We start from the raw sequence: 24,690 nt of genomic DNA on the forward strand, positions 1-24,690 counted from the left end.
TGCGTCGGGTATACTTGGACCCAGGCTCGAGCTTGTAAATAAACCCTCGTGTGTTTGCATTGGTGTCGGCTCCTTGGTGGTTTCTCGGATTCGTGATCTTGGGCACAACACTCTGTGTTATGATACGAGCTGGAGTCATGTACCTTTATCTATTTGTTAAAACTCACTGAATGGTATACTTGAGATCCATGCATCCCACTTTATATAAGTTTTACCTTAAAAAATAAAAGGTAGGGAAAAGATCTAGGGGATCCCTGGGTGGCGCAGCAGTTTAGCGCCTGCCTTTGGCCCAGGGTATGACCTTGGAGACCCCGGATCGAATCCCACGTCGGGCTCCCTGCATGGAGCCTGCTTCTCCCTCTGCCTATGTCTCTGCCTCTCTCTCTCTGTGTGTGACTATCATGAATAAATAAATAAAAATCTTAAAAAAAAAAAAAGATCTAGCACATTAAAAAGAAAAGATGAGGGTTAAATCTGAAATGTGTAATCCTTGATAAGGCCACATTTGAGATGCAAGAGGCACCAAAAAATGCTTTTCAAAAAGTGATACTCCCCACCCACTCCCTCCACCTGCTTTCTCTTATTGCTGTTGGTATGATAATGACTTTTTTTTTTTTTTTTTGAGAGAGAGAGAGAGAACAGAAGAACACAAGCCAGGGAGAGAGGCAGAGGGAGAAGCAGACTCCCCACTGAGCAGGGAGCCTGATGCTGGGCTTGATTCCAGGACCCTGGGATCATGACCAGAGCCAAAGACAGACACTTACCCAACTGAGCCACCCAGGTGTCCCTAATGACTTGATTTTTAAAAAGTGATACCACTGAATTATACAATAATTAGGGGAGGAAGCAGGAATTAATTTATGAACAAACATAGGGCTCTGAGTACATAATAAGACGCGAGGCAGTCAGAAATCTACAGCAAACTGTATTGCATTAGCTTTATTGACTTCAGACATGTAATAAAGTGGAAGGAGTCTTTTTACTTTATTTAGGTTTATTATAGATTCATCTAAGACAACAATATAAAACTAAGCTATCTAAACTAAATATATGTATTTTTTTACTATACACATTTTTCCTTAAGGAAATGGTTAGAAATTCACAGTCCCTTAACTGGCTACGTGAAAATTAGAATGGAGTCCAGGAGGCTGGCCGAGGGGGGGGGGGTGTCTTATGCCCAGCACTTACCATCCATTGCAGACCCCACAGGAAGAGAGGTATCTTGCACAGGGATGCTATTTTATCACCCCAGTGAGAAGAAGGAAGGTTTTCTCCACCCTGGCAACAGCCCAGCCAATGAGAGACAGCCACAGCCCAGCCAATTAGAGACAGCCACAGCCCAGCCAATGAGAGACAATCACAGCCCAGCCAATGAGAGACAATCACAGCCCAGCCAATGAGAGACAATCACAGCCCAGCCAATGGGAGACAATCACAGCCCAGCCAATGAGAGACAATCACAGCCCAGCCAATGGGAGACAGCCATAGCCCAGCCAATGAGAGACAGCCATAGCCCAGCCAATGAGAGACAGCCATAGCCCAGCCAATGGGAGACAATCACAGCCCAGCCAATGAGAGACAATCACAGCCCAGCCAATGGGAGACAATCACAGCCCAGCCAATGAAAAGCTGCTAACCTGCTTTCCCACTTTACACCAATGGACTTTGATAGCAACTTTTTTCCTCTATAAAAGAGTGGTTCTCCCCATTATTCATTGGACTTGCCTATAGTTTTGCCATGGCTTGCTTGTCCCAGATTACAATTCTGTTAATCCCAAATAAGCCCATTTTTTGCTGGTAAAATAACTAACAGTTTTATTTTTACGGTTCATAGGTGTTACGGATGTTCTCTCTCCAGGGCGGCTGTGTCTTGGACTGGATACTTTGGAGACCCTGTCTGAGAACTCTGCAGAGAGCGAGAGATCCAGAACTTCTGGCCTAAGACTAGGCCTACACAGGTGGAGACAGCAGGGGACCGCAGCATTCCTGCCTGGGGACAAGCGTCGGGGAGCTCGGAAAGCACAGAGATCTCGTACTTGGTCACCCCTGACCCGCTGGTCTTGACACGATCAGTGCTCAGAATGGCCCTGCTTTCCCACCCATCTAGTTATAGGTTGAAGTACACGCCAATTAGGGTCCCTAAGGGCTCGTCCTGAGAGCTGTGACAGCTTTCCCTGGAAGTAGGCAGCTCCTGTGGGTTAGATGCCGTGGACGGAGCTAAAATCTAGTCTCGATTCATACTCAGGCACTACCCACCTGGGTTGAAGTCTTGGTATCAGCAAAGATACCTCAGCCACTGAAGACTTGTCCTGAGAGGTGCCCCTGGGGGAAAAACTCTGGGCTGTTGCCAAAGACACTGGAGGAAAAGGATCTAAAAGGAAAAACAGTGCCCTCTGGCTGTGAGGATGGTGGTGCTCCTGCAGCTCGGCGCTCTAGGAAACCAGGACTGGCCTCTCAGGCTGGGATTTGCAATTTTCATGGTCCTCTGGGCGGCATTTACTGCCTGCTTTGCATTTCTGAGACAGGAAGAGACGGTATTGGTTTGGGCCTCAGCAAAATCCAGGCCCGCCATTTCTTCAGCCATTATGATGTAGAGGTTCCCCATTCAAGCAGCATTTTTTTTTTTTTTTTAAAGGAGTTTCCAGGCCCAGTGTGGGGCTTGAACTCACAGCCTGGAGATGTGCTCTTCCGCCTAAGCCAGCCGGGTGCCCTCAGGCAGCACTTTGAATTACAAAAATGCCCTGGAGCAAGGCAGGGAAGGAGGGGCCTTCTCCAGTAGAGCCAGAGCTAAGGCTATGGAGGCTTTGGGGGAACCCTGTGCTGTGTTCCTGGATATACTATTGTCATTACCTGATCTGTTTAATATCACCTTCTGCTCATACCCTTTATCCCACTAACCTTCAAAACAATCCAGAAACAGAAATATGATTATTCCCATTTTGCAGATGAGGAGACCAGAGTGGTCGAGTGGCTTGTCGGGACCACATGGCCCCAGCTGAGGGCCCTGGGCATGTGTCCCCGGTGGCCCCGCCCATCCCATCCCCTGCGTTCTGGAGTGCAGGGGGGGTGGCTGACCTGACAAGGCCATTGATGTTGTGGGAGCTTCCCAAACTACTCCAGCGTGAACATCTTCCAGATGGATTCTCCACAGGGCAATGAGGCAGGAAATTTATGGCTCAGCCTGATTAATGGGCCAGGCAGTTAAGAGTTCTTTGCCAAGCTATGAGCATAATTTAAAGGAACCAAGGCAGGAGGAAAGGGCCCATAACTCACATCCTTAAAGGGTTCTTAGAACAAGAGACACGTTGGATCATTCAAAACATCTTCTTTCCTCTTGCCAAAAAAAGGCTGGCGTGTTTCTGGGTGTTTTGGTCAATGAACAAGGAGTCTGGATGAATATACATGGCAGAAAAAGTAGGGAAAAATACTCGCAGGTCATAAATTTCCAGCTGATGTTTTCTTTGTTGTTTTCTGACGGTTGGTATTTATTTAACCATGTTCTTGCTCTTCATGCCTCTCCTCCCACCTTATAAATGCCATCCTCTTTAGCGGTGTCATTTTTCATTGTATGGAATTGAACTGCTGCCAGGAAAGCAGCTTCGGGGATCATAGAAATGGTGCCATAGAACACAATGGAAGGAGTCCCAGAATGGGAGTAGAAGTTGTAGTTTGAATCCTGGCCCTAGTACTGCGGGCTGTGTGATTTTAGGAATGTTTCTGAAGGGGAGTGGAATATGCCCCCCCCCCCCCCGCAACGTGTCTCTTTGGCACAGGGACTGTTTTAGGCTGGTTGTTTTTGAGAAGCAGCTGACTTGGGAGGAGCTCTGAAAACCAAGAAGTTACCCTGTTATAGGAGACATTTGCGTGGGTGCGGGAAATCTCCACATGTAAGGTGTCTCTCCCTCCTGGTACCAGGATGAAGGGGATCTTTAAATCTCCAGAACCTGTTATCAGTGGAGTTGGCAGGGACTTAAATCTGTGTAACAACCTAACCTGTGCACTGTGCATGTCCCTGTCCCGTAACGGACTACCCCCCACCCATCCAGCATCTTTTATCTTTAGCTGAAGATGGAATTTTCAGTTTCCAGACTTTGGTTTTCCTGGGTCTGTCCCATGTAACCAGGAGGTATACATGTTATTAAACTTTTGTTTGTTTCCTGTTACTCTGTCTTATATCAACCTAGTTATTAGACCAGCCAAAGAACCTAGAAGGGAAGGAGGGAAACTTTTTCCATCCCTACAGTTCTGGTGACCTGCATGGGATTTTCCCTGGCAGGGCCTTGTTCACTCTGGGGCTGCTGCAGCTGGGAGATCCTGGGACCTCTAACAAAAAGCCAGCAGAAGGGGAGGGCTCTTACCTCGTCAGTCTCCGGGACCTCTGCCTGGAAGGTACAGTGGAAGTGTGAGAGCACTTTTTCTAAACTTAGATTAGCGGGAGAAAATATTTTCGCAACTAGTTCCTTGAGTCTGGCAACTCTGCTAAAACACAGTCTTGTTTATTGATCCCATTCTTTACACAAAGGGTCACTGTTGTTGTCTCTGTCTGTTGGGTCATTTGTCACAGGGAGGAAAACCAGAGGGCAGAATGCGGGCCTAGGCCCTACCATGGCCTGCTGTTTGAGCTGGCCTCCCAGACGGACAGGTTCATGGGCCTCATTGGACTGGTGCCTGTTTAGACAAACTGTGCTGGGGGTTAACGTGCAAGGGAGGTAAAGGCTGTGGCTAAGGGACATCTTAGGAGCCAAGCCACACAAATGGTGGGCATGGGTCAGCTGCTAGAACCACTTAACTCTAAGACTCTCAGGTTAGGGTAAGTTGGTCGTGGAACAGGTTAGACTGACATTAGATCGCCCACCAATCTCAAGATATTTCCTGTGCAAAGAGGTACTCTATGAAATGCCACACAGTCGTCAACCCAGAGGCACATCCCTCTTAGGTTTTAGTTTGTCTCCAAGAGACCCAAAGCTTAGCTAATGCTGTTAATGTGCATGTAAGAAAAGCCAGATGAGGTTTCCCTTTTGTCTTGTTCTGTGTCTTGGGAGCTTGGCTATGTGACCAGTGAGAACATTCTCTGGTCTCTGCCAGCCAGAGGATGCATCTGGCAGATGGTCAACTTGACTGGGATCTGAAAAGAGGAGGGCATGGGAACCCTTGATTTTAGCCACTGGACTTGTGGCTGGCACCAGGTCTCTTCGTCTGACCATATCAGCTCTCAGGGGAGTTTGTCATAAGGGGTCCTGTCTATGAGGGACCACTGTCTCAACCTTTGCTGAGCACAGGAAAAGTCCCACTCCAGTAGTGCCCATCTGGTGTCACAGATTGGTGGGTCTGACTGGAGGAGGCCTCTCCCATTCTCATGGGGCACCGGAGACACTGTTTGCGCTATATCATTTTTTTAAAAAAATATTTTATTTATTTGAGAGACAGAGAGAGCATGAGCAGGGAGGAGGGCAGAGGGAGAGGGATAAGCAGACTCCTCACTGAACAGAGAACTCTGACACGGGGCTCAATCCCAGAACCCTGAGATCATGACACAAGCCACAGGCAGACGGCCAGCCAACTGAGCCACCCAGGAGCCCCTGCACTGCACCATTCTTACTGCCTGTGACATCTTAGGTCTCTGAGGCTGATGAGGGCATCTTACTCACTGTCTGGATCTTGGGAAGGCTGCATCTTTTGCTCTCTCCTTTGGGCTGCCTCCTGCATCCATGGTTAAGTGATTAAAAGGCTTATTAGTTTCAGTTTTTCTCCAGATGAAAAGAGGACCCTACTTAAAAAAATAATAATAATAAAGGATGATGCTACTTGTCAAAAGCCAGGTGATGAATCTTTATTGGACAAACTTCTATATTTGAATATTTCTAAAGAGATTCTTATCCAAACAATTGTTTTATTGGTGCCTATGGAAAGACCAAATTAGAAGTGGACATAGAGAAGTATAGCAGCTAGCCTTAGGGACTCACTTGAAAAGATGGAAGAGCAGAAATGATACTTTGCACAAAAATTAGCATCCATGTCTAATGTAAATCCCCTTATCCTACCACCTATATACCCCCTTTATCCCCAGTCCCCGTCCTTGACCTACCACAAGATCTTTTGAGTCTCTGAGCCCTTGGTCTAAACCGCCTCTCAAATCCAGCCCCACCACCTCAGCAACCTCCATAACCTCCATAAACACCCAGCTGCCTGTTGTGATCTCCCTTTCTTCATAAGATTTACAGAGAGCAGGGCTGGCTTTTCACACTCAAGGTATTCAGATACTCACATAAATATCAAAGGCCAGGATGTGACTTTAGCAGAAGCTCTCCAGAGGGGTGGTAGGGCTCACTTTGCTGTCCCTTACAATTCCTCCTACTTTCCAGGGCTCTCTAATCAGGCTTTGCCAGCTTCAGGCCTCCTCATACATTGTTCTTGATGGGTGTATCCTGGACCGCCACCACAAAGATTTTATGTCAGTTGGACAGCAACAGATCTTGTAAATTATAAAGCCCTTTTGACCTCCACTTTCAGAAGATCCTACGAAATTCAGAGAGGAGTTGGAAACATTAGTGTTTCCACTACCCTACTCACTGGGACCTAGATTGGCAGCTAAGGGTTGCTCTTTCCTCCTATAATTACACTATGGTTATCGGACAGGCCAGATGGGCTCGGGAAACTGCCCCCCCCCCCATATAGGATACAGTTGGCCAGAACCTCTCAGGTCCTCCTACAAATGACCAGGAAATGGCTCTGCTGGAGGCTCATATATTCTAGTTTGATAGGGACAATATTAAAGGTTTCTACCCCTAAAATAAATTGGTCTAATGTGAATTATGCACTTAGAAAGGAGAGCATCTGAAAGCCTTTGTTAAACACTTTATACAGGCTTTTTAAGGACATAATGCAGTAAACCCTGAATTTCTAGAACATTAAAAAAAACTTTTTATTCCCATCTTATCTGGAAATCTCCCTGACATAAAGAAACAAATTAAAGAAATGTAGTTGGATGAGGATATCACTCTTGATATCATTTAGGCTACCACTCCATCTTGGAAGAAATTGGAAGCAACTGCTTTGTCTTGCAAATCTCTACAAATCCTGAAATGTGGCTCTAAAAGCAAATCAATCCCACCTATCTTTACCAGTCCCCAGACCTCACCTATTCATCTCAGAATCCTTATAGACACTGGGACGTTGGAAACAGATTGTGCCGAACTTAAGAAAAAGAAGGAAAATTTTAAATTATCCTAGACCTCTGATTACTGGCAAATATGCTCCTAAAACTCCATGTTGGAGAAAATTTGGATACTTTCTCATGACTTTATGATGTAGACCTTTTTTTGAAAGAGTCAATTTACTTATTTATTTTTTAGATTTTATTTATTTTAGAGAGAGTGTGTGTTTGCACACACACATGCATGAGCAGAGGGAGGAGCAGAAGGTGAGGGAGAGAGAATCTCAAGCAGACTCTGTGCAGAGCATGGAGCCTGACGTGGGCCTGGGTCCCATGATCACAAGATCATGACCTGGGCTGAAACCAAGAGTTGGCCACTTAACAAGAGTTGACTGACCCATCCAGGCACCCCTGTGATATAGAGTTTCTACCCTCATCTTGCCCAGGATCAAAGAGCCACTCTGAAATGCAAACTTTAGGGAGACATTTCTCACCAGTAGAAAGAGAGAAAAAGGGAGGCATTTGGAAATTGGGCTAATGAAAAAATCTTAAATGTCTTCTCCAGAAATATTAATTAGTAGAGAAAGCTTTAGCCATCTAAACAGGTAACCTTAACTCATTCCATCTGCCGGAAACACAGTTTGGATCCAACTGCTCTTTCATAAATGAGTTTTGCATTATACCCATTTCATGGTTAAAGTTTTAAAGCGAAAGTTATAAAATTTGTGTCTATATGTTCATGTATATCTACATATGTATGTTATAGATGTGTGACATTTTTCTACCTCTGAATGGTAGTGCCAAAATTCATTTTTAAAGAGTTCTATTTAATTGGCTTAAAAACAAACAAGCACTTATATAAATTAAGGATTTGGTATTCTGAAACCCTCAGAAATATAGAAACCAAGCCAAACATTTTTCAAGTTCATGCAATGTAAGATGATCTTTGGTAAATGAAAGCTAATTGAAGTTTATTAGTTTAATTAAAATAGTTGTGTCTTCTGTGAAGACATTAACTGTAATGCAGATAAACAACTACCTATGTTGATTAATCAGATTCGTGTTATCACTTACAAAACTTGTCAGCAAGAAGAATAACTAGGGATGATGGCTGACTTTGTCTGATATCTTGTGAGGTTTTTGGGAGTAATCTAAGCATAATCATTGGGAGCAAATGAGTAGATTGTTCTAAGTGGGAAATGAGTTTTTAGGTGAACTTTTTAGCAATAATTATATTTTATGGTATGTGTACTTAAAAATAATTTCAATTCTCTTTGGTAACTTGAAACTTTAAGGTTGTGCTGAATTAAATTATATGATGAGAAATTCATTGAATATCTAGATCATTTACTGAACATAAGTTTATCTATTTTTGGGTTCTTATTACAGAAGAACTGAAGATATTTGAGTCTGTTAGTAAACATGTCTTGTGCCACACTGAAAGATTGTACTATTTTTTTAAAGGCATATGTTTCTAGAAATTATGAAAAGTATTCAAAAATTTGCCAATCTAAAGAATGTGGGTGTAACAGGCTGTTCACAACTGCTTACTTCTTAGTTTTGCTAGAAATTAAAGTTCCCAAGGGTTAAGAATTCTAACATATGTAGTTAAAGCTACTAGAAGTAATAAGGAATGCAGCTCTGCATGCAAGGAAAGTAAGATGTGTTTTTGGATTTAAGAAAATGTATGAGAGATGAAGATGCATTTTTGTTAAGGAAAAAGAAGGTAAAATTGTCTTAAAGTAAAACTAGTATAGAAAGTTGGGAAGAGAAAGAGAATTTTACTTTTGTGGTCAAGTTGGCTAAAATTAATGAGCTTATTATATGGGTTATAAGATTAAACTTTAAAATCAGTAGTGTATTTTTTTAATATTTGTTTATTTGAGAGAGAGAGGAGAGAGAGAGACAAGCAGGCTCCCCACTGAGCAGGGCTCCATCCCAGGACCCTGGCTGGGATCATGACCTGAGCCGAAGACAGACACTTAACCTACTGAGCACCCAAGTGTCCCAGGAATGTATTTATGTAAAGCTAAAACTTGATTTTCTTTCATTTACTAAAAGGACAAACTTTTCATGGACCATTGATCTCCTCCTGATAAGACATTATTTTTCTTTACCTTTTAAGTAATCTGCCTAAGAAGCAAAGATTTTGTTACCAATGATTTCCTATGCTCCTTACTATCAATCTTTGATTGCTTAAGAAAACTGGGTCTTCTCAATATTAAGAGCTAAGTTTTGCTCACAGCTACGTAACTTCTGTATTTGCCTTTGAAATCTTTTATTATCACTTTGGTAAAATAGACAATTATATATTGTTTTATAATAGTATGTGATGTTTGTGTGGATATAGGTTATTCATATAGGTTTTCTGGAAATTTTATGAAATTCTAGAATTCTGATATGTTCCAGTACAATGTTATCATTTGTAATTCTATTATTATTTTGAAATGTTGTGTGTTACAAGAATAAGCAAATTTCTTTGTCAGTTGTATTATAATGAGCTCTCATCAGATCTTTAACCAGGGCCATTTAAAAATCTTTTGCCATTTACAGTTATTGTTTTACTGTGATGCTTTTGCAAAAGTCCTTCTTCTTTAGTGAGACTTATGGCAAGAACTCTTGAATGCAGGTATCTGATAACTTTAAGATCATACCACTGATTTATCATGCCTATAGTTTAGAGCAACTTGGTAAAATAGACCTTTGTGAAGATGAAACATTTATGTTTTTCTCCCTACCCAATCTCTCCAGAATTCAGAAACTCTCAGTGAACATTCTTATTTTAATGGTAATAGAATTATTTGCATAAGTTCATTAAGAACCTGTTTTCTTTGTAACAGCACACAATTGGAAATTGGTAATATTACCAAAGCTTTGCCTAAAAAATCTTAAAAAAAAAAAAAAAAAAGGGCAGCCCTGGTGGCGCAGTGGTTTAGCACCGCCTGCAGCCCAGGGCATGATCCTGGAGACCTGGAATTGAGTCCCACGTCGGGCTCCTGCATGGAGCCTGCTTCTCCCTCTGCCTGTGTCGCTGCCTCTCTCTCTGTGTGTGTCTCTCATGAATAAATAAAAATCTTAAAAAAAAAAAAAGCTTTGCCTAGACTGTCATATTAGAGAGAGATGTACATACTCAGATATGACCAGACAGCTTCAAGGAACTAATGCTGACTTTATGAAGTCCCGATAAAGTCCCTTGGAAAAACAGCCTATTACCTTGCTTACAGACTTCCCAGCAGTTTTGCCAGGTGCTTAAAGAAGGTCACTTTCTGGCAGGTGAGGCACCTCAGGACATTTTGGGATCCTTAAGAAAAGAGGAATTCATCCAAATCTATGGGTTATTGTAGGTGAATCTGGCAAGTCCTTGGTTTGGCTTTCTGGCTTTGAGAGGCTTTTATTTATTTATTTATTTTTATTTTTTATTTTTGAGAGGCTTTTAAAAGTCTCATTCAAGGGGATCCCTGGGTGGCTCAGCAGTTTGGTGCCTGCCTTTGGCCCAGGGTGTGATCCTGGAATCCCAGGATCAAGTCCCACCTTGGGCTCTTGGCATGGAGCCTGCTTCTCCCTCCTCCTTTGTCTCTGCCCCCCCCCCATGTCTATCATAAATAAAAAAATATTTAAAAAAAAGTCTCATTTGAGGTTCCTTATAAAAAGTTCCAGGGAAGCAGATTAAGAGTCTATATGGCTCATTTTTATTCTTGCTGGATTTATGTAAATAATCAGGTCAAGTTTATTTAGACTAGACTAATTTTGTAAACAAATTTTTACTGTAATTATCTTTGGTAGAATTGGGGTGATTTTAGAGAGAAAAATTATGTTTCAATAGGAACTATTAATACAACTGGTGGATATTAGATTCCAATTCTGTCTATTGACATTGAAGTTTTGTTATTTACCTGTAAACCAGACTGGATCCTGAATTATTCTAGTTTCCTCAAATATCTGGCCACAAATCTCCAAATTAACATTTCCAAGTTCCTCCCACCTTTTGACTTGGAATCACTAAGAACAAAAACTGCCTTTTTGCCCGAAGTCCCACAAACTGAGTATAAATGACGTGATATAAACTTCAGAGAAATCAATGCAACAGATCATGTTAGATACTTGTCATGCCTCTTGAAGATCAGAAGGATCACCAGAGACATGCAAACTGAATACCCTCCTGCAAGATCTGTCAGATTGTCACCACCTCTCTATCTGAAGATACTTCCAGCCTGACATCTGGAAATGTTCTTGACTGGCTGCACCCCTGGGTTCAGAAACAGATTTATAATTTGTTCCAATCACTAACCTTTGTTTTTCTTCTGTTTCCATAGAAATGCCTTATTAAATACCTGATTGCTCCTAACTTTGGGAGCTCACCTTTATGACAGCTTCCTGCAATGAGTCACAACTGTTTAACTGAACTGACCTGTTCTCAGGACTGAGTGACTGGTTCAGTGAGATACGGAGAAGTCTATCAACTCAGTTTCTGGGCAGTGAAAATTCTTCAAAGTTTCAAAGGTGGGACTGAAGGAGGGCTGAATATGCACCCACCTCCAAATTGTACCTCTTTGGCACAGGGACTGTTTTGGCTGGTTGTTTCTGAGAAGCAGCTGACTTGGGAGGAGCTCTGAAAACCAAGTAGAAGTTACCCTTTTATAAGAGACATTTGTGTGGATGCAGGAAATCATGTGTAAGGTGTCTCCCTTCTGGTACCAGGATGAAGGGGATGGTTAAATTTCCACAGACTGTTATCAGTGGAATTGGTAGGGACTTAAATCTGCATAACAACCCAACCCTCTTCACTGTGCTTATCCTGGTCACTTCCCATAACTGACTCCCCACACACACCCAGCATCTTTTGTCTTTAGCTGAAAATAGAATTTAAGGCAATGGCTTTGGCCATTGCTGAGAGTTACTCAATTTTCCTGGGTCTCTCCCAAGTAACTAGAAAGTATACATGTTATTAAACTTTATTTGATTTTCTCCTATTAATATCTCCTGCCTCGTATCAGTTTAATTATTAGACCAGCCAAAGAACCTAGAAGGGAAAGAGGGAAAATCCTCCTTCTCTACATTACTGACTTCATCTCTCTGGGCCTCTGTTTCCTCTTCTGTAAAATAAAGAGTTTGGACTGATTGATTATCTGCTGGTTTGAAAGTTATGTGAGTTTCTTGCAATCATGTCAACCATGATATTATCATTATTCAGCATCTGGAAGTAATGCTCCCTCTGCTAAACCCCCAGAGCATTTTATCTATGTGTCTAAAATTGGCATTTATCATTTTCTGTCTCAAGTTCCGGTTATTTATGAGCATTTCTTTCTTTTTTTCTCCCTCTCCCAACTGGACTAAGTACTTTTGGCAGGGTGTCTTTTTCATCCTTGTATCCCCCTCAGCCCCAGCATAGCACCTGGCACACGGCTTTCACCCAATAACACTCAAGTGTGGATGAAAAATGAGTAAGTGAAGATGGCCACTATTCACTATTTGTCCTTAGGCAGGATGACTTGATTTAGAGGTTTTCCTATAAAATGTACATTCTTTCTGTTTGATTTAATTTAATATGCATGTTCCAAAATGCAGAGTTAGAAATAAATCTCATTTTTCAAGATACTATTATTTTAAAAGAATCTTATTGAACTGTTCCCCTACAGGGTCTATTCTATACCAGACTTTAAATCAAAGCAACATGTTGTTTAAGTGTTCTGGAAGATACTGTTCTACAAATTTTATCTCGGCTGCTCTCCCTGCCCCAAGCTCTGATGGATTATCATTCAGCAATAATTTTCCTCTCACTGTGGACACAACATGCCCATTGATGTTGAGTGCAACCAGGTAGGCTGGCTTCGGCCAAAGGAATGTTAGCAAACATGATGCAAGCAAAGGTCTTAAATGTGCCTGTGTGCATTTTTCATGCCTCTTGTGCTCCTGCTACTTATGATGCAAAGAACACGGGGAAGAGACCACAATCCAAACTTCAGCCTGGATCAGCCACAGCACAACCAGCCTGCAACACCATGATAAAACTCAATGAAAGGATCCTGGGTCTTGGGGTTGTTTGTTATGCAGTGTTACTGTAGCAATAGGTGACCATTACTTCCAATTTCTAATTTTATCCTTGTATATATCTACTTTCCCCAATGGTTCATCATGAATGTCTCTGTGCTTTTGGAATAGAGATAGATGTGCTGCTTGGACATTTATTTTTGGTTAAGCAGATGACTTCTGGAGACACAAGCCCACATTTTGAGAACTGAGTTGAGAATCCGGTTTTCTATGGTTGTGTCCATATTTAATTTGTTGTTCTTTATGCTTTTAAGTAATTTGGAAGATAATCTCTGGAAACATTACATGATTCACTCACTAACTTTTCTTTAAAAATTAACACATATATCCTGTGTCATATTTTATGGACTCAGAAGTTTCAAATCACTCTTCCCTATTTATGTATTTATTTATTTATGATTTAATTAATTTGAGAGTGAGATAGTGAGAAAGAGAGAATATGAGCAGGGGGAGGGGCAGAGGGAGAAGCAGACTCTCCGTGGAGCAGCGAGCCCAACTTGGGGCTTGATCCCAGGACCCTGGGATCATAATCTGAGCCTAAGGCAGATATTTAACCCACTGTGCCACCCAGGTGCCTCCAGTCTTCCCTATTTAAACCAATGGCTGAAATACTTTTCATAGGATTAAAAAATTTCAAAAGTAAACTTGGCTAAAAATAAGGGCATTCATGTATTTTATTTCCTTCTTAAAATATTTTATTTATTAGAGAGATGGGGAGGGGTACAGAGGAAGAGAGAGCACGAGCAGGGTGGGGCAAAGGGAGAGGGAGAAGCAGACTCCCGCTAAGCAGGGAGCCCAACACGGGTCTTGATCCCAAGAATCGGGGATCATGACCTGAGCCCAAGGCAGATGCTTAACCGCTTAACCTTAACCATCTGAATCACAAGGCACCCTGCATTCATATATTTTTTTTAATGAAGTGAAAATTACATAATATAGAACCAACCACTTTAAAGAAGGCCCCTATTTTTAATCTACTCTAGTAAGTGCCTGGCTACTTCTTGCATCTCAAATGTCAAGGTAAACCACGATTTGGGGTACACGTTACAGTCAGAGGGAAAAGGAAAAAGAAAATCCCAAGAGGAGTTTGAGAAGAAAGACAGAAGGCAGGACCAAGAGGAGAGGACTGGAAAAGAAAGACAGTCCCACATGGCTATTCCGTGGCTGCCCTTTTGCTCACAGCCCTGTGCTCCATGGGCCATGGTGGGTCTAACCAGTGCTCTGTTCTCTGGGCGGCTGGGGGTCCATCAGTTAAATCAGTTTCTAATTGCATATAATCTTGGAACTAATGGAGGAAAAATTGAACTAACCAACATTATTTGTTTTCATTTCTGCTGTTTTTGCCTTTGCATTTTCAAGTGAGAAGTTAAGATATTGAAAGTCCTTGACTTCAACTCAGGTCTAAAACTTCTAATCTCAGGATGCCTGGGTGGCTCAGGGGTTGAGTGCCTGCCTTCGGCCCAGGGCATCATCCTGGAGTCCCGGGATTGAGTCCCACGTCAGGCTCCCTGCATGGACCCTGCTTCTCCCTCTGCCTGTGTCTCTGCTTCTCTCTGTGTGTGTCTTTCATGAACAAATAAGTAAAATCTTAAAAAAAAAATTAAACCTCTAATCTCTTTGCTCAGGTTTGGGGCATCATCCTAATTTGTGAGACTTGAATGAGTCTGATTGGCAGGGATGGCTTATATCCTCCTCCCATATCACCAGGGGCCTGGCTCTCTTCTCCCTGCAGGCTTGCTGTGGACTTGATCCCTGCTTCAGTACCTAAGCCTGAGTCTGTGGCAGGGGTCTGGGGACTCTGGGGGTCCCTGATGCCCTTTCAGTGGCTCTGCAGGGTCAAAGTATTTTTCATGATAATTCTACCACATTTTAAGCTTTTGTTCACATGAGTGTAATGTGGGGTTTTCCAGAGGCTATGAGATGTGTGACATCACAACAGTTTAAATGCAGAAGCAGACGTGAGACTCCAGCTGGCTTCTATTCAGCCAGACATGGAAGAGATTTGCAAAAATTTAAAATCGTGCTATGCTTGCAATTTTTTTCTTTTGGAAAATACAGTTATCTTTCATAGAAGTAAGTTATTTACATTAACAGGTAATGGGTTTCATATTTTAAAAGTTTCTCAGTTCTAATGTGGTAAATATTGATAGCTATCTCTCACATAAACAAAAGCTCTTTGGAGTCCTGAAAGGGGAGCTAAGACCCAAAAGCCCCCGAGGACAGCTGCTCTAGGCTCAGAGTGTCTACACTTTCCTACTACATAGCTGTGCTCAGCCTGGTGGAACAAGAAAGAGAAGGTTGCAGCAGGGTCCCCTAGGCATTTGGCCTCTGCTCTGGGTCAGGATCTGAGCAGTTCTGCACTGGGGGATTGCCTGGTTGTGGGTCTGCTCTTGGGGGGCATTGAGCCTTTCGAGTGTTGGGCCTTGCAGACCACCTACTCCAGACTCCCTACAGGTCTTTCTAGGTCACCAGCCCCAGCAGCCCCCTGAGGCCTGCAGGAGGTGGCATTTGCTCTGAGAGAATGAACATACAAATGGACAGTGGAGAGACGGTATATATAAACAACAACCAGCCCCAAACAGCCAGGACTTGGTCAGTGGTGGCCAGCTTCCCTAAATTTTGCCTCTCCTTCTAACCCAACCAACATGAGAAGGCTACATCTGCCCTCATGAGCAATCCCATAGGATGTCCTGCTTCTAGCTAGCCTCCCCATGCCCACAACTTCCCATCAGCACCCATGCGGAGCCTTCCCTCTTGTCCCCTATAAAGCTTTCCCACGCCCTGTTTTGCTGGCTTTTGAGTCTCTGCCAGAACAAGTGTTATGGGCTGTGTCCCCCAGACACTCCTATGTTGAAGTCCTAATCCTCAGTATCTCTGAATATGACCTTATTTAGAAATGAAATCATTGCAGATGTCGTTAGTGAAGATGAGCTCATACTGGAGTAGAGTAGGCCCTGAATCCAGTATGACCGGGATCCTTATAAAAGGGGAACATGGGACACAGATGCCCACACAGGGAGAACACCATGTGGACGTGAAGACGGAGGCCTGGGTCATGGAACATCAAAGAGTGCCAGCAGGCCAACAGAGGCTGGGAGAGAGGCCTGAGGAAAGGACAGGCCTTCAGACAGAGTTAGCAGGACCCCAGGCAGCCAGGCGTCTGGTCGGAAGCCAGAGAGAGGAAGGCTGCTGGAAGCAGTTGCTCAGGCTGTAGGCTTGGGGCTTAGACGTGGCCTCGCCGTGCCCCAACATAGTCAGATAGGCCCCAGCCTGACCTTCAGGTGGGCCCCAGTGCTCCTCTGCCATCCATCCCCTGGGGCTTGTTACCAAAAAAACCTCCCGTGAGGTGGTGGGACCCTGGGCCTGGCTCAGTGGGCCGACCACCGAGCCGGCCTCACCCCGAACCCCAGGCCCTGGGTGCTCACAGGGAGGCTGTGGCCCTGGATCTGTGCAGCCGCTTAATCCCGATAGCGTGAAGCGTTCAGAGGTCATTCAAAGGTGCCTCATTGGCCTTCCACGCGCCTGCCGAAAGAGCCCCTCTGGCTCACGCAGGGGCCGACTGGAAACAAGTTATTTTGAGATCAGCACAGGCTGTACAGATAACAGTAATAGTATTTTATTGCTGAAGTAGTGTGAGAAATGTTGGGGTGGGGGACAAGAATGTAGATGAGTTTAAAAATAGAAGGCTGTAATTAGCCAAGCATGGATTTGTTCTAGAAGGCATCAATTACTACGGCAACCACACATCCCAGATTTTCCAGGACAGCCTCCATTCCATGGAATCTGCTTCTTTTCAGTAAAGGTGATCTGTTAAGCATCTAAGTGCAATTTAATGTTAGGGAATTATGTGACGTTACACATGAATTAATTCGGTAATCCAAATAAACATTTTATTATGTCAACACTCATTTTCTTTCTTTTTCTCTTATGCAAACATAGTCATTGCAGCAGCCCTGGTCTCTTGCTCCAGGTTAAGAGCTGGTTCTGAGGATAAGAATTTAGGCAGGTGTGTGATGGAAGTGGGGATCCCTGAGAGGGGGTGAAGGAGAGAGCAGACTTAAACTTCTTGGCTGGAGACCTTGGCATTTTTTACTGGATGTGAATCCAAGGGGCCAGTTCTCAAGTTTTTGCTGTATTCCACGGACGCAGCGCCCCATGGAATACCAGAGTGAGTCTGCAGGAAACACACATGTAGCTGCTCTGTGTGTGGATTACTGTGGCAGGCATGTCGTGCTCACCCACGCAGTGACAGGTATGCGAGGAATGGGGTGTGCATGAAATCATCCCTGCAGAGCCTGGAGCCCGGAGCTTGGGGCCAGAGAGACCAGAGCCCCTTGGGGTCACCAGCATGGGTGGGGAGGTGTGCACGTGCATAAGAAGCCATCTTTTTGTTTCCTGCCTGGGTTGTGTTGGAGAGGGATGGAGGCCAGCAGAGGGCTAGGAGGCGAGGACACTGCAGGGGTGGGGAGGAATGCTCATTTTAGCACCAGAAACCTACCTTTTGGAAACTTGAATGTTCACTGCTATTTGCATTTTCAATAAGGATTCTCCTAGTTTTCTGCAGTGTTTTATTAACATTCTTTTGCAAATATCAGCTAATTTTGGTTATACTCAGGAGGTAAGAGAAAAGAGACTTTGATCTAGGACTGGAAGTTTGGTGAGCATAATGGAAATCAGAGTTAAGAAAACAAACATAACTCCAAGGGGAAGGCAGATCTGGGAGGGAGGAGCCTGGGAACCCTGGACATAATTTAAAAAATACACCCCTCTCTGCCAGCTTCTCTCTAGACCTCTTCTCTGTTTAAACTCGGGGGCAGGGGGTACGGGTTGTGCTTCGTTTTTTTTTTTTCTTTTTTAAGATTTTATTTATTCATGAGAGAGACATAGAGACAGAGGCAGAGACACAGGCAGAGGGAGAGGCAGGCTCCATGCAGGGAGCCTGATGTGGGACTGGATTCCAGGTCTCCAGGATCACGCCCTGAGCCGAAGGCAGATGCTCAACAGCTCAGCCACCCAGGCATCCTGTGCTTGGGTTTTAATAGGAAGCTGTTCCGTGTTTACAGCTGTGTGTAGCCCTAGAGGTGGCATCTCAAAAAACTTGCCTCCAACACTAGGTTTCGATGGTAAAACAGATTCTCCAAGCTTTGTGGACCACAGGACTCCGAACCCCCCGGGAGCCTGTAAGTTGCAGAATTCCAGCTTCCTCTTCAGACTGACTATCTGAATCTGAACCCCTGGGTCTTGGGGGTTGGGGATCTGCATTTTCAATACACACCTAATTGATTTCTAAGTACAATGGAACTTAATGGCCACTGCTGCTAATACTCAGAAAGTCGAGCTGAAGTCTCAACCCAGTCTTCCCTCGGCTGTCCCTAAAATGGGGAGGATCATTTCAGGGCCGCAAGGCCACATGCCTGAATTCCTTCTGCTGAGTGGCGTGGGCATGTGCGTGCCTTTATAAGGCTGACGCCCTGCCAGAAGATAACCACAGGTGGACATGCCCTCAGTGAGACTCAAAAGACGTGTACAATTTCCAAAGATAGCAACAGATACGCGCCGCTGACCGTATGTCTACATGAGCGTGTGGCTGCACAGCCTTATATAGCGAGCGGGGCCTCCAGGGAGGCTCTGGGGGAGGACAGCGTGTTCAGCGAGCCCCTGAACGTGCCATGCTCTCAGAGCCCTGGTACGGAAGGCCACCGTGTGCCGGCGGCTGTCTCTGCAGCTTGCCCAGCCCAGGGTGGCGAACAGCTTATAAGGGCTTGTGGCAAGCGGAGTTGGGCAGCTGAGATCTAACTTTCCCAGATGGGAGCAGACATCTGGAATGGTTTTTCTGGTGGCCGTGTGGCTGTCCTTAGTACTACTGACAGACGTGAAGGAAATTCATTTGGTTCTGGTGGAGCTTTACCCGAGGTGCCACAATAGGTAAGTCGAGGCAAGTCCCAAGTGGCTAGCTGCCATGCCCTCTGGCTCAGGTGTCATTTTCTCAGTCATGTCTTGGTTCCACCGCGTGAAGCAGCACACCTTCTTCCCTGGCCTGCTTTCCTTCTCCTCAAAGCACTCCGCTCCCTCGGGCGTAAGTGCAGGTGCTCACCAATTCCCTTCTGGAACGTGACAATCTTTGTGCCTAGAAGTGTTAGTTGAGTGAATTCTTGGTAGATGGTATCTCAGAGGAAGAGCGTGGGTCCAAGCTGGGACCTGAGCACCAGAGCAGGCGATCTCCAAGGTAATGCTCTGAACGAGCCTGGGCCACGTCATGGTCCCTGGCAGGCCCAGTTGCACAGGACAGGTGTGCAAATCTGCAGCTGTGGATTGTTTGCTCCTTCTACACCTCGTCCTCAAGGCGAATCCCTTCGGCGTGGAGCCTCCCACTGGTCTCCACAGGGTCCCTTAACACACATGGTTCTCACTTCCTTCTCCCGGCTTTTGCCTTCTCATGCCTCTCCCTCATCAAAAGTCCTCCAGTTCCTCAAGGTCAGGTCCAGCAGTTCGTTCTGATGACCAGCCCATCTGGAGCTTTGCTGACTCCCAGACCCCATGGCCCGGCCACCCAGGGCCACCAGGGCAGTGGGGTGGTGTGGCCTGGTTCCGGGTCTTTGAGGTGGGAGGCAAGTGGGATTGATGGAGGCCTGAGTGCTGAGGCCTGAGCATCTTTTTTTTTTTTTTTTTTTTAAAGATTTATTTATTTATTCATGACAGACACACACACAGAGAGAGAGGCAGAGACACAGGCAGAGGGAGAAGCAGGCTCCATGCAGGGAACCCAATGTGGGACTTGATCCCAGGACTCCAGATCAGGCCTCGGGCTGAAAGCGCGCTAAACCGCTGAGCCACCAGGGCTGCCCCTGAGCATCTTTTAAAGTCGCTCATAATGCCTTTTGTGCATGTGGGGGGCACACAGTGGGTACATGCGGAAGGAACCCCTGCGGGTTTAGCTGTTCGGGCTCCATCCCTGTAGTTTCCATCCTACAGTTTTCTCACCCGTTCCTCTCTCTGTTACCCCTTGTCGAGTTTGTACAATTTTTACCAAACTAACAGAGGCGCACAGTGGAAGAGTAGCAGATGGGAGTTGTCCCTGCTGCCACTCCTCTCCCCCACGTGGTTGCACTTCCCAGGACGCCCTTCCAACCCTTCTTGCTCTTCCTTCTGGACATTGCCTCCTGTGTTAGTTTCTTATGGCTGCTTTTAAAATTACCACAAACTTAGTGGCTTAAAGCAACACACATTTATTGTCTTACGGTTCTGGAGGTCAGAAGTCTGAAATGAGTGTCACTGGGCTAATGTCAAGGTGTGGGTAGGACTGGTTCCTTCCAGAGGCTCCAGGGGAGAATCTGTGTCCTTGCCTTTTCCAGCTTCTAGAGGCTGCCTGCATTCCTTGGCCCGTGGCCCCTTCCTCCATTGTCATGGGCAGCAAGCACACCCCTTGGACTTCTGCTTCCATGGCTTTTCTTCTCTGACTCTCCCGTCTGTCCAGGACTCTCGTGATTACACTGGGTTCACTGCGATAATTGGGGGTATCATCTCCCCAGCTCAAGGTTATTGACTTTGTCACATCTACAAAGTCCCTTCTGTAAGGTAACATAGTCACAGGTTCTGGGTGCCTGGGTGGCTCAGTGGTTGAGCGTCTGCCTTCAGCTCAGGGTGTGATCCCAGGGTCCTGGGATTGAGTCCCACATTGGGCTCCCTGCATGGAGCCTGCTTCTCCCTCTGCCTGTGTCTCTGCCTCTCTCTCTGTGTTTCTCAAGAAATAAAATAAAAATCTTAAAAAACAAACAACATATTCACAGGTTCCAAGGATCAGGACGCAGACATCTTTGGAGACCATGACTCTGCCAACCACACTTCCACATGAGCTTATACTGTTATTTCCTGAGACACCTCTTTTTCACATCCTCTGCTGATTTTCTGTCATGAGAATAGAATTTCTATTTACCCCGCCTCCTCCGCATGTACTCTCAGTATGTTATTAAGACAATAATTGTTTCCTGCAGAGCTAACTCATATACTGAGGTTTTATTCTCTTTCTTATAGGACATTTTCCCCTTGGACTTCTGGTTGCCTTTATCTCTGTCCTGCAATTTACTCCCATGCTTCTCCTGGAGCCTTCCCTCCGAGAGCCCTCGGACCCCAGCTCCCATGGGGCCAGGCTGTCCTCTGGGCACCTCACAGCAAGGTGATTGGGTTTCAAGGGAGAAGGAGAGACAGAGACAGAGAGGGGGAAAGGAGAGATATGGAGAGAGAGAGAGAGAGAGAAGGAGAGATGTGTGTGTGGGGGATGTGGCGAGGAGAGAGGTAGGACAGGGAGGGGAGGGCACAGAGGTGTGTGGAGGAGGTCATGGCAAGACCACAAACTGCAGAACCACCCTGAGGACATACTGAAGCCCCCACCACCTTTGTGGCCTGCCCTTGGGAGTTGGCAACGTTGCTTCTGCTGCTTTCTAGTCATCAAAGTCTATTCACAAAGGCCCTTGGAGTTCCAAGGGGAGGCAGAAAGAGACACCATCCCCTTAAGGGAGTGTGGCAACATCCGGGAAGAACATCCAAGAAGAACACAGTGGTCAATTTTGGAAAATATTAATCTACTGTAGAGCATAACGCAGTTATTTTCTCAAACAAGGAATCTTTTCTCTGATAGACTACTGTTAGCTGAATAAAAAATTGTATTTTACTCCGCCGCACTTGCTTTTCACTGTATACCCAAGTACAGCAAATGCTCTGCTGTACACGGACAACGCTGTCATGAGCTTTTAGGAGACCTCGTCTCCCATGTCAGGCCCCCTCCCGTTATCTTTTTATATGACCTTATCTTTTTTCTTTGCTTACTGTTAGAAAAATTGCTTTGAACGTAATCTTTCCCTTCAAAGGATGCATCTAGAAATGCACTTCCTGAAATTCCTTTCGTAATTGGTTCTAGTCATCTGAGAAAATATAAAGCACTGTCGACAGAGTTTTGTTTCATGAGAAGGCTGATGACGGGTCAAGAGCCATACAAAACCGTAACTACTCCCCATCACCCCCCATTGGCTTGTTCCTGTTTCAAAAAGTATTCCTTTGAAAACAGAGAATTTCTACACAACATAATTATAGTACATTGTATTGTACTATATTATACAATTATATTGTACTAATATAGTATATTATAGCATTTGGACCAGTTGACCCAAGTCAACATCAAATAAGAGCCTCAGATTAGGGGCACCTGGGTGGCTCAGTGGTTGAGCTTCTGCCTTTGGCTCAGGGTGTGATCCTGGGGTCCTGGGATGGAGTTTTGCATCAGGTTCCCCGCAGGGAGCTCGCTTCTCCAACTGCCTGTCTCTGTCTTTCTGTCATGAATAAATAAATAAAATTCCTTAAAAAAAAAAAAAAAGAGCCTCAGATTATTTAGACAAAAAGGAAACCTAATAGATTATGTCTTTTCACAGTACCTATAATATTGTGTCCCGTGATGGCAAGCAGTGGCTGCATACAAGCCTGGGTGCACGGCCCCGGTGTGATTATGTGTTGTGAGTGCCCCTGAGGTCACCAAAGGAAGCCGTGGGTCTCTGAGCCCTACAGATATTGGAGCTGCTCAGACATCTGTGAGACCTCACTGACTTTTATCTCAGCGCCTGATCACAAAGTAAACTGTATTTGGTGCTTGGGAAGCCTCAGCCTGCTCTGTGGCCTGTGTGACCCTCTGCCACGAAGAATATCCAAGTGTGCTTTGCAGTCCAGGCCGCCATGTACAGTGGTGTCATGCACTGAGCAACTTCAGGAATATCCTTCTCATTAAGGTCATCCCAGGTTTTTTCTGGCAGAGAGCAATAACATACCTTGGGGAAGGGGCACCTTTTCCTAATTCATGTAGTGGTGTATACTGCTTGGGAGGGGAAAGAATATTGACTAGAATCAAGTTTACCCACATTAATAATAATGTTTCATGCTTATGTCGCCTTGGGGGTTCTTAATCTCTTCTGTAGTGCCATACACACTTGATTTATTGGCTTGTTTTCCTTTTTCCTTTGACTTAATGGCTCTTTCTCATTGTTTTCTGAAAACATGGCTTTGCTTTGCTTCCCGGAATGGGAAACAGAAACGTTTCCCATTTCTGCTGTTCAGAGGGAAGTGTGGCTAGCACAGAGTGCTGGGATTCATATCCCCAGAACGTGGCCTCAGGTGGCTGTGAGCATTCAGTAGGTTCGTCTGGCCTCAGAACCCCACAGAGGACAGAAGGAGCACCCTTCTAAGGCTTGGGGAGTATCAAGTGAGTGGAACACAGCACATCTTACAACAGCCTGAGGGACCTGCAGTAAGTAGACAGATCCCTCTTAGCTTCTCTAACCAGAGTGCCTCCTGGGAGGGGAGCCCTTTCCCTCTTGCTTTTATCCTCTCCTCCATCTCCCGAGGAACCAAGTGCTTTAATTTTCCTCTCTCCTATCAGAAATTCAGCGGTTTAATACATTTCATCTGCTAATGAATCGAGAGGGGATAATTCTTAATCTTACAAAATTGCTAATGGTAGCGTTTCAGGCCTTTCCAGGGAACGTTTTAAATGGCGGTGGCGGCCTCTGACTCACCTGTAAGTGGTTGAAGTAGGTTTGGCTCCATGATCATGTTGGGCCCGAGACAAATGTTCACTTGGCATGAATGAATACATATTGGGACAATTTTAGTATCTCCTCAGGAGGTGCTCCCAGAGAAGTGTATCTGAGGAAGACTTTTTTTTTTTTCTTTTCCCCTCTCCTGGCAGCCTCGTGATTAAGAAGTGGCCCTTTTGGGGCAGCCGGGGAGGCTCAGCGGTTTAGCGCCTGCCTTCAGCCCAGGGCGTGATCCTGGGGACCCGGGACCGAGTCCCACGTCGGGCTCCCTGCATGGAGTCTGCTTCTCCCTCTGCCTGTGTCTCATGAATAAATAAATAAAATCTTAAAAAAAAAAAAAAAGTGGCCCTTTCACAGCCAGGGCACTGCCATTACAGCTAAGGTCCACCGTCTGCCTCCTCCTTCCTCCAGGTCCACACGGAGCAAAGCACTGGGGGCCTGAAGGCTGGGACCAGGGGCAGCACCAAGGCCAGAAACACGCAAGGGGCTCTGGTGGGTCCTGGTGACAGGAGTCTTCTGCGGGACACCAGAGGGTAGGCTCTGCAGCTGGCACCTACGGGAAAAGGGATCAACCGTGCAGCCCATTCCCCGACCCGCGCACAAGAGCACGTAGCCAAGCCGTTTCCCGCAGACCTCGGGGGCCCGAGGCTGGTCATTGAGCAGTGGTGGCTGCTCCGGTTGGAGATCCTGAGCTGCAAAGCCGGGCTCGGTGCAGCCCTGGGCAAGTTCCTCAAGCCTGTCAGAGCCTGTTTCCTCAGCTCCGAAACGGGGGGGGGGGGGGACGAAGCGCGCCCTGCAGCGTGGCTGGAGCACAGGCGAGCCCTCCTGAGAGGCGTGAGCGCTCGTGCAACGCGCAAGCACGAGCGGCGCTCATACCGCGTCTTCCCAGGCGAGGTCGACCCCGGATTTCCT

General features: G+C 45.4%; 1 long non-coding RNA gene across 3 annotated transcripts; it reads left to right on the forward strand.

Moving 5' to 3' along the window:
* Positions 1-609: 609 nt before the first annotated feature.
* Positions 610-24,114, forward strand: LOC140621661 (uncharacterized). 3 transcript variants are annotated; one of them, XR_012021420.1, is made up of 4 exons: positions 610-11,653; positions 12,790-12,970; positions 21,233-21,374; positions 22,624-24,114. It is a non-coding gene; the product is annotated as an uncharacterized lncRNA (long non-coding RNA). The 3 variants fall into 3 exon arrangements; XR_012021421.1 differs by having other exon boundaries at positions 1,574-4,389; positions 11,467-11,653; positions 21,233-24,114; XR_012021419.1 differs by having other exon boundaries at positions 21,233-24,114.
* The last annotated feature ends 576 nt before the right edge of the window (positions 24,115-24,690 follow it).

Source organism: Canis lupus, chromosome 30, assembly GCF_048164855.1.
Source record: "Canis lupus baileyi chromosome 30, mCanLup2.hap1, whole genome shotgun sequence".
NCBI classification, from domain to species: domain Eukaryota; kingdom Metazoa; phylum Chordata; class Mammalia; order Carnivora; family Canidae; genus Canis; species Canis lupus.